This window comes from Thalassophryne amazonica, chromosome 18, assembly GCF_902500255.1.
Source record: "Thalassophryne amazonica chromosome 18, fThaAma1.1, whole genome shotgun sequence".
In the NCBI taxonomy this organism is placed as follows: Eukaryota; Metazoa; Chordata; class Actinopteri; order Batrachoidiformes; family Batrachoididae; genus Thalassophryne; species Thalassophryne amazonica.
The window spans coordinates 5,629,134-5,644,243 of record NC_047120.1 but is presented as its reverse complement, the minus strand read 5'-3'; positions in this window follow the sequence as shown (position 1 = coordinate 5,644,243).

The following is a 15,110-nucleotide window of genomic DNA, read 5'->3' as shown; positions in this document are numbered from 1 at the left end:
CAGTAGAGGTGAGCGATACTGGGAATTTTGGTATTGATCCGATACCAAGTAAATACAGGCCCAGTATCGCCGATATTGATACCGATACTTTTTCATATTTAAGCTTCATAGATCCAAAGGATCCAAAAGACCTAGGACAGAATTTCGCCAGACATTGTACGTGACAACAAAATACTTTATTATCACAATCAACATTTTTGTTTAAAAAAATTATCACTCAACACAACTTAAAACAAAATCTCCTGAGGTTAAGCGCTGACAAACAACAATACAAGGTTGCGCTGCTCCGTGTTGTGTGACAGCGCAGTGCTGCTCTTACAGACAGAGAGGAGACTTTGATGAATCTGCGTGCGCAGCACTCAGTGCGTGCGGGACAGAAAAAAGCTTGAGTATCGATCTTTTTACACGAGGATCGTTCAATATCAATACCAGCATTGATATTGCAAATTATGCAATACCAATGCTGGTATTGATATTATTGATATTAGGATCAATCCGCCCATCTCTAGTCTGCAGCGTCAAGTGCACACACAGACAGGATCTGATCTCTCTCTGTGTTTGGCTTGACTGTCGCTCATGTAGTACTCCTTAATTTTTCTTCAGTTCGCCTCTGTTTTGGTTAGTATGGTATTTAAATTTACTTGGTGAACTTGCTTCATATCGTATGCGTTGCATTTGACAAGACAGAGCTGAAAGAGGCTCGTGTTGTGTCGGTCACTGCCTCCACTCTGGTAGGGTTTTTTTTAACAGTGTATTTGCTGACTGGTGATATAATGTCAGTTGGAAAACGCTGCTTGCACTGAATGCGGTGGTTTTGAGCAGTGAACAAGACTGACATATTCCTGTTTGCCATCACTGGATGTTTGCATGAATCACCAAGTTCACACAGATCATTCAAAATAAACTGCCTTAGAACCTCTCTCTCCCTCTCACTTGGTCACGCACGCACACAGACACACACATGCACAGACACCTTAATCAAAATGCCAAGAACGTTATGTAGTAAAAATAAATAAATAATTGAAAAAAATCACAGTTTGATCCTAAAATTAAATAAAAAAGAAAGTTGTGTTGAGTATGACAACTCTTGTTCATGCATACTTACTACTTCCTACTACATTGAATGTCAATTCTGAGGCTGTTCTGTTATTCATTCATACCCTTAAGAATATTCATGTTCTGATTTCATAAAAAACTTGTTCTGTAAATAGTTCTCTTACTTTTGTGATCAAAATCATTTATTTGAATCTCAATTTTGAGGCTGTTCTGTAAATAATTTTCAAAAAAACAATAAATATAGCAACTTCTGATCAATCCATATCAGTTTCAGACTTAAAATAATGTACAGATATAAGCCCCACCCATTTCTGATTAAACCACGCCCACTTCTGGTTTAGGCCACGCCCACTCCGAGTACAGCTACAGATACAGATAATTTAGATGGTTGAACAGATACAGATAGTGGTGTACTCGCTCATCCCTACTTGATAGTCATTGGTCCTGCAAGACTCAGGCATTAGTTTGGTTGACTCAGTTAGTTTGGATGACTGTACTAAGGTAAAAACCTGTGCGTGATCTTTGATCCTACTTTGTCCTTTGATCTACATGTAAGAGGAACTACAAAGACTGCATTTTTCCATCTGCATCATATTGCAATGATTCAACCTGTTTAGTCAATGACAGATGCAGAAACACTGATTCATGGCTTTGTTTCATCTAGAACTGACTATTGTAAGCAAGCGTCTTCAGATTGTTGGGAATGCTGCACCTTGAGTCCTAAGTGGGACTAGGAAGTTTGATCACTGGCTCCCTGTTCATGTGAGGCCTGATTTTAAGATCATTCTATTAACATATAAAATTTTACATGGTTTAGCACCCTCATATTTGGTTGTTCTACTTTTACTTTATGTACTGGCCTGCGCTCTGCATTAAGACAAAGGAGTGCTGTGTGTTCCAAAGGTGAAAAAGAAGTCTGCTGGTCACAGGGCTTTTCTTATTGTGCACCTTGTTAATGGAATAGCTTGCCATTTGAGATACGACAGATTTTTAAGTCCATGGTGAAGAATTTTTCTTTATCATGGAATTAATGTGATTTGTTTGTGTTATCATTTTACTGACTTGTTCCATTTTTATTGTATTTTAAAGGTTTTGAATTGTTTAGCAGCTGGTCTGCTCTGTGTCAGCCTGATCCCGTCAGATCTCAGAAGCTAAGCAGTGCAGTACCTGGTTAGTACTTGGATGGGGAGACCTTTTTGGAACACCAGTGGCTGTGTGTGTTTCTCCAGGTCACACTGGAGTTGCGCCAGGAAGGGCATCTGGCGTAAAACTTGTGCCAAATACGAATGCGGATCGGGCTGTATCCGATGTGGTGACCCCGAACACAGCGGGAGCAGACAAATGGGCAACAGTAACAACAAAGGTTTTGAATGGTTTATTTTCATGGGATTTTTATTCTTTGTTTTTTTTTTCTGTTTAACTGTTGGTTCAGGTATTCTGAAGACTGGTCACCTTATTGGGCCTGGTCCAGTGATTTTGACTTCACCTTTGTGAAGCACTTTGGGGGGATGTGTTGTGATTTGGCTACATATAAATACAACTAGTGCATTGCCTGTGGGGATCCATGGGTTTTAGATTGGGTAGTGTTTATAAAATAAGTAGCTGACAATTTTCAAGGGTGGTAATAAATTATGCAAAGTTTCTATAATGAGTTGGAATGGCGTGTGAGTGAGTCCACAATGCTTTTAGAACCTTAGACCTCAACAGCTTTTAGAAGAACTCAACCTCTTTATTTCCTTTTAATTACGTAAATTTTTCATTTTAATTAGTGTTTGAATGTATTTCTAAATGGTTGAGGTTCTTGTTATCGTACAAACTAACTATTATTATTATCATTGTTATTAGTATTATTTTTATTTAATTTCATTATTGCTTCTATTTTTTCATTTGACTTTTAAATGGACCAGAATGGAAATAAGTGTTTTCGCTTTTTGTGTCATCCATATATTTTTAACTTACCGTATTTTCCGGACTATAAGTCGCACCGGAGTATAAGTCGCACCAGCCACTTTATCCATTATAAAGAAAAATAAACCATAAATAAGTCGCACCGGAGTATAAGTCGCACCAGCCACTTTATCCATTATAAAGAAAAATAAACCATAAATAAGGTCCACTGGACTATAAGTCCCATGGACATACAGGTATGTTAACATGAAAAGTTCAGATGATAATATTGTGACGGCTACTGTTTTCGGATGCATATTTCACCAGTCGCAACTTGTAATCTGCAGAGTATGATTTTCTTTTTGGTGGCATTTTTTCGGGCCTTCTCCGTTGTCTTGTTAAGTTATCAGTAACGTTAACATTTTTATTTTCTATGGTAGTCAGAAATCGCAGGAACAGTCACACAAGCCTCGAGTGCCCTCTCGTGAGCTGCATTTTACCTACAGATATGTTTGTATTTTGCGGACCACATTGCAAGCCGAACCATGCAGCGCCTACCTGCGCAGCTCACACCCAGCGGTGTCGATCCAGCTCCTTCCAAGTGCAGACGCTAATCCTCCGCCGTCGCTCAGTGCTCCCATGCAGCTCTCAGCGTCACTCTGCTCACACTGATATCCAAGGGTTGAAGCTGTCTTGTTAGCCGTCCCGGAATAAACCCATGTTCGTCTGCTTCAACGCTTTTCACAATCATCGACGCCAGCCTCCTTCCAAGTGCACACGCTAATCCTCCGCCGTCGCTCACCCAATGCTCCCACGCAGCTCTCAGCGTCAACTTAAACACTCTGCTCACATTGATATCCAAGGGTTGAAGCTGTTCTGTTCGCCATGCCGGAATAACAGCAAGCACCGTGTTCGTCAGCTTCACACGCTGTGGGTGAGGTGAGGAATACGCGTCCAACGTTCTGTTCTCTGATTGGTTATCGCGACCAGCGTGAACTATAGGATGGCCGTCATACTACAGTGCCCATGATGCATTGCATTTCCTTTTCCGGTGGCCATTTTAAAACATAGATCGACTCTGTCACGTAAATTGTTTTGTTACAGTAAATTAATTGAGATCCTACCGGTATATTTTTCATTTATAAGTCGCACCGGAGTATAGGTCGCACCCCCGGCCAAAACATGTAAAAAAGTGCGACTTATAGTCTGGAAAATACGGTAATTATATTATGTTGTTGTTGTCCATTCTGCTGCTCCCGTTTTTGTTCGGGGTCACCACAGCAGATACAGCCCGATCCGCATTCGAATTTGGCACAGGTTTTACGCCAGATGCCCTTCCTGGCACAACTCCAGTGTAACCTGGAGAAACACACACAGCTGCTGGTGTTCCTAAAAGGTCCCCCATCCAAGTACAGTGCAGATCCTGCACTGCTTAGCTTCTGAGATCTAATGGGATCAGGCTGACACAGAGCAGACCAGCTGAATTATAATTATATTATGTACTTACAGTAGTGTTCAGAATAATAGTAGTGCTATGTGACTAAAAAGATTAATCCAGGTTTTGAGTATATTTCTTATTGTTACATGGGAAACAAGGTAACAGTAGATTCAGTAGATTCTCACAAATCCAACAAGACCAAGCATTCATGATATGCACACTCTTAAGGCTATGAAATTGGGCTATTAGTAAAAAAAAGTAGAAAAGGGGGTGTTCACAATAACAGTAGCATCTGTTGTTGACGCTACAAACTCAAAACTATTATGTTCAAACTGCTTTTTTAGCAATCCTGTGAATCACTAAACTAGTATTTAGTTGTATAACCACAGTTTTTCATGATTTCTTCACATCTGCGAGGCATTAATTTTGTTGGTTTGGAACCAAGATTTTGCTTGTTTACTAGTGTGCTTGGGGTCATTATTTTGTTGAAACCCATTTCAAGGGCATGTCCTCTTCAGCATAAGGCAACATGACCTCTTCAAGTATTTTGACATATCCAAACTGATCCATGATACCTGGTATGCGATATATAGGCCCAACACCATAGTAGGAGAAACATACCCATATCATGATGCTTGCACCACCATGCTTCACTGTCTTCACTGTGAACTGTGGCTTGAATTCAGAGTTTGTGGGTCGTCTCACAAACTGTCTGCGGCCCTTGGACCCAAAAAGAACAATTTTACTCTCATCAGTCCACAAAACATTCCTCCATTTCTCTTTAGGCCAGTTGATGTGTTCTTTGGCAAATTGTAACCTCTTCTACTTTTTTTTTTACTAATAGCCCAATTTCATAGCCTTAAGAGTGTGCATATCATGAATGCTTGGTCTTGTTGGATTTGTGAGAATCTACTGAATCTCCTGGTACCTTGTTTCCCAAGTAACAATAAGAAATATACTCAAAACCTGGATTAATCTTTTAATCACATAGCACTGATATTATACTGTAAGTATAATATCAGTGAACTATACTGAACTATACTGTAAGTGTCCTCAGTTCCCAAATGCTTATTGAGTGTTGTTAGAAGGAAAGGTGATGTAACACAGTGGTAAACATACCACTGTCCCAGCTTTTTTTAAATGTGTTGCAGGCATAATAAAATAGTAGCATAATAGTAACAATAATCTAACAATAACAATATAATAATATAATAATCATAATAATAATAATAACAATAATAGTAGCATCTGCTGTTGACGCTACAAACATTCTGTTTTCTTCCACGCGTGTTTTTTTTTTTTTTTTCATTTTAAAGCATTGGAGTCATTGTAGATGAACAGCCTATAATTTTTTGCACTGGGTATAGGTTTTCCCCTCTCCAATCAATTTTTAATCAAACTACGCTGTCTTCTGAACAATGTCTTGAACGTCCCATTTTCCTCAGGCTTTCAAAGAGAAAAGTATGTTCAACATGTGCTGGCTTCATCCTTAAATAGGGGACACCTGATTCACATCTGTTTGTTCCACAAAATTGATGAACTGACTGACTGAATGCCACACTACTATTATTGTGAACACCTCCTTTTCTACTTTTTTTTTTTTTTACTAATAGCCCAATTTCATAGCCTTAAGAGTGTGCATATCATGAATGCTTGGTCTTGTTGGATTTGTGAGAATCTACTGAATCTACTGGTATCTTGTTTCCCATGTAACAATAAGAAATATACTCAAAACATGGATTAATCTTTTTAGTCACATAGCTCTACTATTATTCTGAACACTACTGTACATTAAACTTACTAAATAAAAGTACACACGTGTGCACTCACGCTTTTAGTATAAGGATGATTTACCGCCCCCTGCTGGAATGGCGTGTGAGTCCAGAATGTAGTTAGCAACATTAGCTAATATCCATAGCTTTTCCAAAAATATCAGTCCTATCAGCATTTTGGCAGCATTCATCCTTAACCCAAAATACATAAGCATAACTAACAGCAAATATCAGCTGTCCTCAGTTTTTCCCTGATTGAAGTTACACGCATGCATGTATGCACGTACGCACACCTTTTTGTCTTTTCCTCATTCTGCCGCAAGCCGGTGCTTCTAATTTCAGACAGAGAGGCAGTGGCAGAAGACATCAAATGCAATACACTTTTCACTTATGGTACCAGCAACAAAAATAAACAAACTAACTGAACTGACTAAACTTACTTGTGTGAAGCACCATGAGGCAACTTTGTTGTGATTTGGCACTATATAAATGAAATAAATAAAATAAATAAATAATAAACCAATTGAGCTACAAAACACAATAAATCAATAACACTAACAACACTGTTGTTAACAACACTGTAAACTAACATGAACCACAATAACATTTATAACCCCAAACTCCCATGATGCATTGCAGCACAACAGCCATTGATCATCGTTTAGCTAAAATTGCTAATTTCTCCAAAAATATTTGTTCTATGAACCTTCCGTTTCACAGTGTTCATCCTTGACCAAAAATACATAAGCATACCAAATGTCAAATGTCAGCTCTCCCCGGTTTCTATGTGATCTAAGCAGCCCCCCCCCCCCCCCCCCACCCACACACACACAATACACACAGGTGACTGGGGTTCAGCATTAGGTGTGTCCACCTGAGGCTCCCTGTCTCTGTCCATGGATAAGATATCTGTATCTGTAAATGGGGACTGGTCTTGGTTGAGGAGGTGACCAGTAATGGACTAACTTTCCATTTAGGGAGAGTTGTAGTCTCTCATCCACTTCAAGCGCCGGTGTTGAGGGATAAGCACCAGTCTGATGTGTCACATGGCCTGGAAAATAGTTACACTCCCTAGCTATGAATTTAAAGAGACAGAGAGAAAAAAAAACTAAGTCACAACACTGGTATAAACTGTTGAAGAGTTTGATATTTACTGATAATGATGATGGTCTAAATCCACAGTTGGATTTAGACCATCATCATTATGGATTGACATTTAGTGAATCCACCTTTTTGACTCCAGCACGTGTTCTCAACACACTGGATACATTTTTAGGGATATTTGTCATTTCAAAGGACTTTGAGTGTGGAACTGCACTATAAATGCAGTCCGTTAGTTGATCCAAGTTGCATTTGATCTGAAATGGAATAACTAGTTGACATTATAAACTACTAGGGATGGGTGATCCCGCGTTTTTCACTGGATGATTCTGAATCGGAGTACCTGACCACCACAGAGTATCTATGAGTAATGCAGTATATTGCTACAAATTACACGGACCATAGAGTGTAATGATATTCAACACTGTTTTGTTCAGTTGCTGTCTGACTGACATTACGTTGTCACCCCTCCGTCACAAACATTCACGCTACCTGGGATCCATGATGCACCCCTACCTGTGCATGTGAAACATGAATTTGTGTCAGACATCAGTGTTTTAACGACATGTACATTCAGCAGAAGAAAGAAGTGAAGGACAAAGGTGTGATGGAACATGAAAGCATCAGAGTACAGAAGACTCTGTGTGAGTCTGAGTGTTAATCCAGCTTTGAAGCTGCCCTTTAACGCCTTCAAAGGGTCAAGGACACGCCACAGTCCTGACAGTCTGGACAATGAACTCAGCTGCTGAAGATAATAGTCAAGTAAACAGAGCATCAGCAGGCTCACAGAAGACCCTAACGATTGCCAGAGTCCCAGAGTGGGACCAGAGACCAGGTGGTTTTCCAGTCGAGCTCTTTAATCGTGCATCCAAGCCTGGCTCAAAGTTCAAGCTCTTTCTATTGTACATCTTACAGCTGTGAAGCTCTCACAAGCTCTGCCCATCTTCAGTCCTCACAGGCTCAGCCTTTCATGGACACTGCTTTTGTACCAAATCATGATTATAATATCACCTGAAATAATATAACTAAGGCAAAGCCCTGGGCTGAAACATCGACGTAGGTTGATGTAAATACACTCAACAAAAATATAAACGCAACACTTTTGGTTTTGCTCCCATTTTGTATGAGATGAACTCAAAGATCTCAAACACAAAGATCTTTTCCACCTACACAATATCACCATTTCCCTCAAATATTGTTCACAAACCAGTCTAAATCTGTGATAGTGAGCACTTCTCCTTTGCTGGGATAATCCATCCCACCTCACAGGTTTGCCATACCAAGATGCTGATTAGACACCATGATTAGATCTTTGAGTTCATCTCATACAAAATGGGAGCAAAACCAAAAGTGTTGCGTTTATATTTTTGTTGAGTGTATATCGTGTTGATTTTATGTGATACACCATAGTTCAAAATTGCTTGGATGTATGAAGGTCTTGAGAAGAAGGTAGTGTAAACTGTCAATTTTAATGGTACATACACGTGGGACAGTTAATGGCACCTGTGGAAAGCAGCACTGAATGGATCAATGGCATGGTGTCAGTACAGAAACCCAACGGTAGACCTAGAATTTGTATTGACCCGTGACCACTCAACAAAGCTTTAAAAGCAAAGCCACTTTCCACTTCCAACAACTGACGACATTCTACCAGACCTTGCAAAGGCAAAAGTTTTCGCAGTATGTGATGCGAAACATGGCTTCTGGCACATGAAGCTACAGCTCTAGAGGAGGAATCAACCTAACAACATATGCAACTCACATTGGTTGAATTTGGTGGCTGAGAATGCCAATGGGCATCAGTCCAGAACTGGAGGTTTTTAGTGTAAACTAACTCAGGCACTAGAGAACTTGCTGGCACCTACATCATTGCGGATGACATCCTGATCACAGGTGAAGGTGACACAAAACAGGATGCAGTCAGAGACCGTGACAAAAACTTGAGAATTTTTCTGGAAAGATGCAGAAACATTAAGCTAAATGTGGACAAGCTCAAGCTCAGGAAACAGGAAGTCCCGTACATTGGTCATTTGCTTACAGCAGAGGGACTCAGAGTTGACCCAGAGAAGGTGCGTGCTGTGGTACCTTTCACGACCGATGTGAAAGGTGTTCAGAGACTAGTAAGGACGAGGTGAACTATTGTCCCAAGTTTTACGAGCACCTGTCAGATGATTGTGAAATACTAAGACCAACTCACACACAAAGGCATGTCCGGTAGGCTTTTTTTGCAGTTGCGCACTTGGGGCATGTTTGTCAGGAAAATGATCATTTCTCTACATTGATTACAGACCTGCCAACATTTCTGCAGCACGGCTTGCTTTGAACCTTGAACCAATTGAAGCAGTGATTCTGTAGCCCTTAATAAACCTCCTGTAGAAATTTGCAAAGCCGAGGAGCTGTTGCAGCTTCCTACGGCAGAAGAACTCCATGAGCGGATCTGCACCCTGAATCCAGATCAGAGACTCTGCTCACAAAAACTGTTTGTGAGGCTGTGTCTTAACCTTCGTACTCTCAGGGGTTTTTTTTTTTACCTCCTGCTGTTCAGGTTGAGGAGTGCAGTGAAATGTGTCTGCTGCAGGCGTGTGTTTTGTGGCCGGTTGATGCGGATGAGCGTGTTTGCAGGTCAAACTGCAGCGACACAGACACACACACAAAGAGGAATGGAGCCCCCCCCCCCCCCCCCCCCCCCCCCCCCCGCTGCAGTGCTCTTATGTAATCTGATTGATCACAGCAGATTGTTCTACAGATGACGGAGAGAAAAAAAAAAACACAGTTCCCCTGACTTCACCTGCAGGATAAAAGCAGGTTCAGAAAGGATCAGCTTCACAACATCCACCATGTAAACACCATCCGTTTATTACGTGATGTCCACGAGCGACAGCAGCAGCAGCACTGACGGTGCTTAACTGCGGACTTTAAGTGAAGACAGAACAAAAAACATTTTCAGCCTGTTTGAATTTTTTTTTTTTTTTTTTTCATATATTGGCTAGAAATCGAACTGTGTGTGTTCGGTAGCTGTGTGTTGGAAACTGACGTTAAAGCAGGATGAAGTTTGTGATCTCAGCAGCCTAAATTCAGTGACTTTGAGTAATGGTGCCTGCAGCAGCTCGTGCATCACAGCTGATGTTTTCGGGGACAAACTATTTGGGCCGACCTGCAGTCCAGACGCAGCGCTCACAGGTCTGTGCTGCAGTGCCAGTGGTGTTGTTTTCACACCAAAGAACAGCTGCAGACGACACACAGCTCTGCAAAGTTTAACTTCCTGTGTCCCAGACAAGGGCCATCGCAAGTCTCTGCAACCCAGATGTCTGTCTGCTTCATATTCAGCACTTAATAACAAACTTTAGTTTTGTAGCCACATTTCACACAACAACTTGGCACTGCACTTCTTTTTTGCGACTGAAGGTCAGACATGGGTTTGAAAAACTGGGTAATAAATCGATGAGAGTCGAGCAGAGCAGTAGTGCAGTTCACCTGAGTTATTAAGCGTTAATGACCCGTTTCACCTCGTATGCTAATGATTACACAGATTTATATGACTGTATTTGATGACGTCGCCAACATTGCAAAACGGAAACTTGCTTGGCTGCAGTGAAATGCTGAATGTCTTCAGGTCCATAAGTATTTGGACACGTTAGTGTCTGTAATATTGTGTCTGTACACAAACACAGTGGAATTGAAATGAAACATTCACGTGTGTACATGGAGTACCTTCATTTTCAGAGCTCATAAGTAAGGGGAAATAAATATAAAGATTATTGTTCATCATCACTTTTGCAGGCAGTCTTCTTTAGGGCCCCTTCACACATAACATGATTGAAGCCGACTGGTGCACAAAGGAGGAATCGCATGCCACATGTGAAAAATCGGACTCGCCTCAAACGCCTTGTACAGCTGTCGCCACAACCATTCATGTCAGCTGATTGTTTTCGCAGCATTCGCACGGCATGCCGCGGCATGATATGCTGCACGGAATCATCACACAAGTTGCACTGTGCCTGAATGATTTGATCGAGGCAGCCTTCACACCAGTGGCCGAAAGACAGTGAGTGCCCTGCGAGTGCCCGTTTGACCCCCTCTTGGCAGGTGTCGGCTGGAGTCCAGGTACCACCCATGCACATCCAACACCACTCACGGGGCACTTACAAAAGGCAAATGGACAGCATTTATATAGCGCTTTTCCATCTGCATCAGTTGCCCAAAGCGCTTTACAAATAATGCCTCACATTCTGGCATACAAAGTGCTCACTACACACCGCAAACAATAGGGGATTAAAGACCTTGCCCAAGGGCCCTTAGTGATTTTCCAGTCAGGCTGGGATTTGAACCAAGGATCTTCTGATCTCAAGCCCAGTGTTGTGAAAGTGTAGTGACACGGACCCACAACAGGGGGCGCAAATGAACGGCCAATAGATGAGCCAAAAAGTAACAATTTAATGTTGTGAAATGTGCACAACGAATATACAGACAATCTCAGAATATAATTACAGTCAATCCACAAAGGTGACGTGTGGGCAGGCTCGAGGATAGAAGACGTCCGTCCTGAGAAGAGCCGGAACCACACGATTTCCGTCACCACAGAACCTGGTGAATACTGGAGCCGCCAAGTCCCGAATTCCCAGGTGATCACCGTCCCCGACTGTCGGATCTGGTACTGCTGGCGAGAACAAAGACAGTCAAGTGTGGGTGTGTGTACACCCAGTAACAACAGCGGTGGGAATGCCACCTCCACCTCTCACTCAATAACTTGCAGAGTACTGAAGATTCCTCAGGGAAAAAGAGTGCCTTCTAGCGCTCTCTCAGCTTCCACTGACAGCGGTACCGGTACTCCTGCAAACACTCACAATATATAAACAATATTGTAAAACGGCTGAGGATATTACCTCCAATGAAGTATGATATCTCGGCAACGAGGTGGAGATGACGTCTGGTCTTTATGGAGTGAGATGATGTTGAGTAGATGGGTGACAGCTGTCAAGAGGTAATGAATGACAGCTGTCACCCCCGGCTGTGTCCATGGCGGCAGCGCCCTCTCGTGCCTGAAGCCCGCACTTCAGGCAGGGCACCCACTGGTGGTGGACCAGCAGTACCTCCTCTTCTGGCGGCCCACACACAACAGGACCCTCCCCTCAACCTCGACCCGGCTTGTTGGGGTGTCGACGGTAGAAGTCGGCCAGGAGGGCCGGATCCAGGATGAAGCTCCTCTTCACCCAGGAGCGTTCTTCGGGTCCATACCCCTCCCAGTCCACCAAGTACTGGAACCCCCAACCCATCCGACGGACGTCCAGGAGCCGGCGCACCGTCCAAGCCGGCTCCCCGTCGATGATCCGAGCAGGAGGCGGCACCGGTCCGGGAGCACAGAGGGGTGAGGTGTGGTGAGGTTTGATACGTGACATGTGGAAAACCGGATGGATCCGCAGTGAAGCCGGGAGTTGGAGCTTCACTGCGGCGGGACTGAGGACTTTGAGGATCTTGAAGGGGCCAATGTACCTGTCCTGAAGTTTCGGGGGGTCCACCTGGAGGGGATGTCCTTCGTGGAAAGCCACACCTCCTGCCCGGGCTGGTAAGCAGGGGCCGGGGATCGCCGGCGGTCTGCATGGGTCTTCGCCTTTGTCCGGGCCTTCAACAAGGCAGAACGGGCGGAGTGCCACACCCGACGGCACTAACGCAGGTGGGCCTAGACCGAGGGCACACCGACCTCTCCCTCCACCACGGGAAATAACGGGGGCTGATACCCCAAACACACCTCAAATGGGGAGAGGACGGTGGCAGAAGACACCTGGCTGTTATGCGCATACTCGATCCAGGCCAGATGGTTACTCCAGGCCGTCGGGTGCGCGGATGTGACGCAGCGGAGGGTCGGTTCCAGTTCCTGGTTGGCCCGCTCTGCCTGTCCGTTCGTCTGTGGACGGTACCCGGACGAGAGGCTCACGGTGGCCCCCAGTTCCCTGCAGAAGCTCCTCCAGACGTGTGAGGAGAACTGGGGACCACGATCTGAGACGATGTCGGAGGGTATCCCATGCAGACGGACGACGTGGTGGACCAGGAGGTCTGCTGTCTCCTGGGCTGTTGGGAGCTTCAGGAGGGCCACGAAGTGGGCCGCCTTGGAGAATCGGTCCACTATCGTGAAGATGGCGGTGTTGCCCTGGGACGGCGGGAGGCCCGTGACGAAATCCAGGCCGATGTGGGACCAGGGGCGATGAGGCATCGGCAGCGGCTGGAGGAGTCCTTGGGCCTTTTTATGTACTGCCTTGCCCCTGGCACAGGTGGTGCAGGCCTGGATATATTCCCGGACGTCGGCCTCCATAGACGCCCATGAGAAGCGCTGCCGGACAACTGCCACGGTCCTTCGCACCCCTGGATGACAGGAGAGCTTGGAACCGTGACAGAAGTCCAAGACTGCAGCTCTGGCCTCTGGTGGGACGTACAGATGGTTTTTCGGACCGGTTCCGGGGTCCGGGCTCCGTGTCAGGGCCTCCCAGACGGTCTTCTCCACGTCCCAGGTGAGGGTGGCCACGATAGTGGACTCCGGAATGATGGGCACCGGTGGATCCGACAGCACCGTTTTGACTTCGTCTTCGTGTACCCGGGACAAGGCATCCGATCTCTGGTTCTTGGTCCTGGGGCGATAGGTGATCCGGAAGTCAAAACGTCCGAAGAACAGTGACCAGCGAGCTTGCCTGGGGTTCAGCCGCTTGGCGGTCCTGATATACTCCAGGTTCCGATGGTCAGTGAAAACCGTGAATGGCACACACGCTCCCTCCAGCAGGTGTCTCCACTCCTCAAGAGCCTCTTTCACCGCAAGGAGTTCTCGATTGCCGACGTCATAGTTCCGTTCAGCTGGGGTCAACCTGTGTGAAAAGTAGGCACACGGGTGAAGAACCTTATCGGTTTCTCCACTCTGGGATAGCACGGCTCCTATCCCTGAGTCAGAGGCGTCCACTTCAACCACGAACTGGCGGCTAGGGTCGGGCTGCACCAAAACTGGCGCAGTAGAGAACCGTCGTTTCAACTCCTTGAACGCGGCTTCGCACCGACCGACCAGGTGAAGGGGACTTTTGGAGAGGTCAGGGCTGTCAGGGGCTAACTACCTGACTGTAGCCCTTAATGAACCTCCTATAGAAATTAGCAAAGCCGAGGAACTGTTGCAGCTTCCTACAGCTTGTTGGTTGGGGCCAATCTCTCACCGCCGCAACCTTGGCCGGATCAGGGGCGACGGAGTTAGAGGAGATGATAAACCCCAGGAAGGACAAAGACGTGCGGTGAAACTCGCACTTCTCGCCCTTCACAAACAGTCGGTTCTCTAATAACCGCTGCAGGACCTGATGTACATGCTGGACATGGGTCTCAGGATCCGGAGAAAAGATGAGAATATCGTCCAGATATACGAAGACGAATCGGTGCAGGAAGTCCCGCAAGACGTCGTTAGCCAAGGCTTGGAACGTCGCAGGGGCGTTGGTGAGGCCGAACGGCATGACCAGATACTCAAAGTGACCTAACGGGGTGTTAAATGCCGTCTTCCATTCGTCTCCCTTCCGGATCCGAACCAGGTGATATGCATTTCTAAGATCCAGCTTAGTAAAGATTTTGGCTCCATGCAAAGGGGGGTGAACACGGAATCCAACAATGGCAACGGGTATCGGTTGCGAACCGTAATCTCATTCAGCCCCCTGTAATCAATGCATGGACGGAGTCCGCCATCTTTCTTGCCCACAAAAAAGAAACCTGCCCCCATCGGGGAGGTGGAGTTCCGGATCAGCCCGGCAGCTAATGAGTCCCGGATGTAGGTCTCCATTGATTCGCGCTCAGGTCGTGAGAGGTTGTACAGCCTGCTGGACGGGAACTCAGCGCCTGGA